Below are 6,167 nucleotides of genomic sequence, written 5' to 3'. Positions count from 1 at the left end.
GACCTCTCATAGACAGCCCATTTCATGCCTCTGTGCATGCTGAAGGCAGAACATAGAGACAGCTTGAAGAAATATGGAGGCAGTTTAGTTGCTTGATCATTACTGAGGAGGGGCTGACAATGAGCAGTGAACAGTGAGTATTATACCCCACTGCTGACAGTTACAGAACCTACAAGGCACTGACATAATGGGAAATGCACAAAAAAATCTGATGATCATGGTGTGAAACATCACCGTTGTACCCACAGTAATTCAGGGGCATCTTGTTAGCGATAACACATGACTGACAGGTTATTCTCCTGCTGGTGCTGAACCTGAACTGGCCAGCAAGATTTGAATGAAAATGCTGTTTAACACTGATTTGATGTAAGTACCAGCTTGAGGGTGACCAGGCACAGTGAACAAGACAGTCTGAGGTGAGAGACTTTTGTCTCTCCACAGCACAAGTGGACCATTGACCCACAGACAAAGGGTATTGATTTGATCCCCTTGAGAGATTCAACATCTTTAAAAGGCACACACCTGACTGACTTGATTTGTTAAGGCTGTGCATTGATTGCTGGAGATTATGCATTGCTGTGATTCCCCTTTGATCTGTACAACAATGTACACTTGTGTTACTGCATGTTGTTCTTGTGAGAGCAAAAGGAAACTGAATCATGTTGTGTGATGTAACATATGAAGTCCTGAAATGGACCTGGGTCATGCTTTATGTTTTAAATCTAATTTAATATGATCTAATTAATCCAAATAATTTCATCATTTTAAGCAAGCCATTTTGCTTTTTTTATGCTTCCGTTAACATGAGGAAAAAAATGGATACATTTGCATGATTGATTTACAGATTTCTTAGATAAAATGATGGGCTATGATAATGCCACAGCATTATTAGTGGTGAGTTTCATTTTCCAGAGAGTTTTGTATATTTATTAAAATTAACAATGTTCTCATTATATTGTAAACTTAAAGTTTAGACGTTGGCATTGTTGATTATTTAAGAGTGGAGTTAATTTTTGATTTAAATGTCTACCCATAACAAATACAATTTAATGAATGACACAGTTTCTCTCGGGACCAAGGTATAGAACGTGACAAAACAAAACACAAAAACATTTGTATGGGTACATCAACAACTGTCTACAAGAAAGATCTCAGTTTGTGCAAGTAAAGTGAACATGCAGATTAACCTTTGTATCCCTGTTATCTTCCTGAAGTAATTATATTGCAAATGCATATTTAACCTTTGTAATCTTGTCTTACATTGTATTGTTTATGAATAGAAGCATTAATATAAAAAAAATATATTTGGTTCCTATCGTCTTGATGTTGCAGATTGACTGAAACTGACTAAACTCAGTGGATCAGACAACTACGCTGTCAGGTTGTTGTTAATTTAACATTCTTGTTGTTCAACGATACACGTTAACACAGGTAGAACATTCTGTCTGTAACGATGTCTGGATTCAACAGAATTTTGATGATGGCAAAATTAAACACGACTGAATGTGAGTTTCCATCAACTAATGTTATATGATTATTAGGAGTTGGTTTCTTGGAGATAAACACTGGTGGCACTAATTCTCCAGTTCAATAATAAAAACAGGTGGAGGCAACTGTCACTATAATATTCAGTAGAACATGCAATGATACCCAGATAGCAATTTAGAATCAAGTTGTCCTTCACAGCAAATACTAGCATCACAAAAGTTTGAATTTTTGACTGCTGTCACATGAACTCTGGAGCGGTTCATTTCTGGTGTGATCCATTCGAATCAGTCTCAGTAAGATACCATTGTTTGTATAATTTAAGATAGTACTTATTTTACATTATAACTGTACTATTTAATGGATTGTTGTTGTTATTTATAATATAACATTTATCAGAATACGTTTTATTACGAAGTAGTTTCTCAATTTGCCTTTGTGTTTAGTACATACAATAAACATATAAAGAAGATATAAAAAAGAATGCAGAAGAAAACCACGTTCTGTTAGGGTGTCAGTTATATTTGTCACTCTACTTGTTTTGTAAATGAGAGTGTAAAAGTAGGATAAGTAGAATACATTGAAAAAAAGCTGTAGGAGAAGGATTATCACTTTTGAAAAAGGTTGATGCTGAAACATAGTTTTCTACTCGTGGTAAATACCATGCAATATACAATTAACTAATTTCCCAAAATGTAGCGACTCCACCACCCAACCTGTCCTTTCTACATGAATGAACACAGTGGAATGGAGACATGTTATCATCTACTGTTTCATCAGTCAGCCATGTTTCCAATAAGGTAATGACAGAAAATTGCATTTATAAGTAACTTATTTTCACTTTAGTAATTATAAGAGCAGGGCCCACTTTTTGCACAATTTATCTTTTTTGCAGCAGGGTCATATATCAACATCAATATTGTCCAGGTATTTACAATACTTTATTCATCATTTTATGGGTGGAAAATCTATTTAAATTATTCAGTTCAACATCTGCATCGCTTTAATCTACTTTTCAGAAATTTTAAATGATTAAAATTTAGGAAACCACTGTGAGTGTGACTTGAGGCTGAGTATATGTTAATCATAAACCAATGTATTTTGGGTCTGAATATATATTTTTCTGGTTAAGACAGATACTTATGTACTCACTTATAAACAATACAAAACCATTTTTTGAGGCTGCAGATGAGTCACTAGCTGACCTAGCCATAGTGACAGACAGGATGATTGACAGTAGCCAGAGAACACAACAGGCCAGTGAAGGCCGAGAGGAGGTAAAACAGTTGCATGTACTTGGAAGGTCATAGGTGACAACAACATAGTAATTAATATTGTTGAAACAATAGGTGGGAAAGATTGAAACATTTGACATTTGCAGGGGACAGACACATTAGGAGGATTTGTTTTCCTAGGAAGGTAGGAGGTAGGAACTGAAGTTTTATGTTCAGTTGTCACTAGAGTGCAACCATAACTTTGATCTGTCATATTGCAATAAAGTTATCCAGGTGGCCTGAAGATCCCATCTATATCTCATCCTTGTGTTTTGATTAGTTTAACCCAAAGTTCGTTAAGTGTATTGGCTACCCAGAAAAGCCTTCCACATATTGTTTTGTTGTGTTCTGAGGGTGTGAGAGGCAGGGTGGACAATAAATAACTGATGTCAACATTATCTTATTTTATATTTATTTTTGTCCAAATTGGTCCATTTCTTTAGCAACAAAACTTATGAAAAATCAAAACTAAGCAAATCTGTGCTGTGCTAGGGCACACGGGTGTGCAGTACCGGCACCTCGACATTTTACTCTTTGGCGTCCCGGCACTTCTCACAAGCTGCCGGTACCCTTCTCTGCCCTCCATATCAGGTTGTCTGATACTACGTGTCGCTCACCAGTTCCTGTTCTCGCCTGCCTGCTAATCTCTGTCGGCAGAGACAGATGATGGAGAAGAGAAGCTCGGGTGTCTTTCATGCAGCCCTGTGCAGAAAGTAGCTCATCATTGTCCCTTTCCATGAAGCGACCAATCCTAGCCTGGATGGGGTGGGACATTAAAAAAGGTTGACAGCCATAGGCGTCATTTACACTGGGGACACTGGGGACATGTCAGAATCACTTTTTGAAAGCATTTGTTGTGATGTTCTGAAAAACAGCTTGCAAAAAGAAATGTTAAATAACAAATGAAACAATGCACAATAAGAAAACATGCAATGCAACTGAAATATAGAAGAAACATTATCCAAAAAAGTTACTTAAGCTAAAATAGTCTTCAAAATAGTGTAAAAATATCATCGTCTTGTTCTTGTGACCCAAGTGTATCGTCACACCCCTAATCTGAGCCCTTATGTGACGCCCTTGTTGACAGCAATCAGAAATTTTGAAATGTTGATCTCGTTGTTCTGCATGAATGGTTATGATTATTGACCAGTTAGCACTTAGCGTTAACAAATCAGAGACTGGCCACCATGTAGAGCTTTTTTCTTGCAACAACACACAAAAATGAAACGGCCGTTTTGTCCATCTGAATTTAATACTGTAGCCTATAGTGGTAAGCTATATTAGTAGTCTATACTATTTTCTGAACTTATAAGGAATACGCTAACATTAGCCCTAATCAAACCTTAACCACATGGGTGAAATATCAGTTTTATTTGTAAAACAGTTGAATTGTTGAATAAACTGTTTAAATGTTACAAATACTCTACCATGTGACCTGTAAATATATTAATATTATGATAACAATATACTTTGTATTTATTATTATATTATATACAAATACACAGATTTATAGGGGGGGGGGTGAATGGAGAGTACTGGCACCTATTTTTCCACTTCAAGCTCTGGCTGTGCTGAATCTACAAGACCCCTCAAGATAAGGCTCACTCATTTTATCCTGATTCATCATACTGATCTGTAGAGAGCAAAACATATGAAGTTTCTTTTTAGCTGTATTACACACACACACACACACACACACACACACTAGTCCCTTGACAAATGTTTGTGTTGCACCCTTAAGGAGACAGGACTCGGCCTTCTGTTTGGCAACTGTCATTTTTTTAATGTTTGTTTTTCAAAGACAGCAATGCATAATAAAAAGAAACAGGTTCGATTAAAAAGAAAAGATAAACAATGTACAGAAATTAAATAAGAGTATCCTTCTGTTTAAACCTAACCCATTACGTTTCTATGAACATTATAAAGTATTTCTAGGCCCCAACATTTGGCTTAATTGGAACTCATTTAATGTAAGGTAACATGAGGACAGATTGCAGTGGCCTTAAAAAAAAAAATAAAAAAAAATATACCCTGTCTGTGACCTGGCATCACTGAATGAAAGAAGGAGGAGGATAGTTAATATATCAGAATAGCAATAATATAGCAAAAATCTTGTGCCGCCTGTCTGCTGAAATCTTCCCACATGATTTGTGATCAGTTCTCCAATTTCACAGAAGTAACACATGCACATACAATAAAGTTAAAAGTACATATTTTGGCACCGCTTAAAGGCTGCATACGCTGTTAAAAAAAAACAAAAAAAAAAAAAGACCATAGTGTGTCACACTTGTTTTGGATCACTGTTCGGATGTTTATGCAACACCCCAAACTAGTTCAGAATTGACCAGCCAGTTAGTAAAATAAGTGGGCAACAATACTACAAGCTGTGCAAAATATAACCTCCAAGTTTATTTGTACAGAATAGGCCTAAGAAGGGTTAAAACAAGGCTGAAGCTAAGAAAGTTACAAGGTTGGTTCAAAATGGGGGAAATTCAGGGTCAGTTAAATGGGAATGCAGCTCTTCGTGGCGGGGTGTGCTCAACTTCTTTTTCCTGCGTGGGGCGAAGCCAAACACGACAGAAACGGGTCTGCTGTTGATCACAGGCTGGCCGGTTGTCGCCTCCTCACTGCTTGGGGCCTCTGGTAACTCTACTAAGTAGCGGTGGCTCTGCACTGCCGGCTCCCCAGACTACGGCCCAGCCGTGTGGCACACTCTTTCAGATATCAGCAGCTTCAGCGCACCCGCACACTGCACCCAGGAGACAAGCAGAAGACTCTTAGACAACAGCAATTTATAAAACATTCCACACGACAAACACTGCCACCAGCCCACATAATTATATATACACCCAGGGAAGAAGACATTCAAAATCACAACTCTGTACCTGCATCCAGGAGACAAGCAGAAGACTCCTTAGCCTAGTGTGTGACTGGTTAAATAGCTTGCAGATGGAGGTCACGCCCAAGCACACCTGTCTGCCATCAGCCCATCCCCATGCAATTAAACAATGTGAAAAACCACACCCACCAAATGCACACTCACTCTAGGTGCTCACCCATCACACTACCACTGCACTCAAAATAGGCTGATACAGGTCTACCCCTACAACATGTATGATTTTTCCGTTTTAAATTTGTTCTTGTGCGTTTTCATGTGCTTTACTTTCTGTGTTATTTTGTAGGGTTGAGTTTTTTGTCTGAGCCTGTCCACTTTGTCTAACTTTGTTTCCTGTTTATTCCTATTGATCCCTAATGTGCTTCACCTGTATTCACAGTTGCAATTATTATTTATAGCTGCATAAAAACAATAAAAATGCTACTACTTATTAAACAGACCAGACCGAGGTTGCATCCCATGACAGTTATGAACATGCACTCACGCATGCATGGCAACAGCAGGAACAGACT

At 37.7% G+C, this 6,167-nt stretch overlaps 1 long non-coding RNA gene across 1 annotated transcript; it reads right to left on the bottom strand.

Annotated features, from left to right (window-relative positions):
- Positions 1-5,144: 5,144 nt before the first annotated feature.
- On the bottom strand, positions 5,145-5,727 carry LOC119886383. Its single transcript, XR_005441481.1, has 2 exons — positions 5,645-5,727; positions 5,145-5,508 (listed from the first exon to the last, which is right to left on the bottom strand). It is a non-coding gene; the product is annotated as an uncharacterized LOC119886383 (long non-coding RNA).
- Between the last annotated feature and the right edge of the window lie 440 nt (positions 5,728-6,167).

Source organism: Micropterus salmoides, unplaced genomic scaffold (genome assembly GCF_014851395.1).
Source record: "Micropterus salmoides isolate LMB-PRFRI ecotype aquatic unplaced genomic scaffold, ASM1485139v1 Ms_hic_scaffold_4, whole genome shotgun sequence".
Lineage (NCBI taxonomy): Eukaryota > Metazoa > Chordata > Actinopteri > Centrarchiformes > Centrarchidae > Micropterus > Micropterus salmoides.
This window is presented reverse-complemented; position numbering and strand designations above follow the sequence as displayed.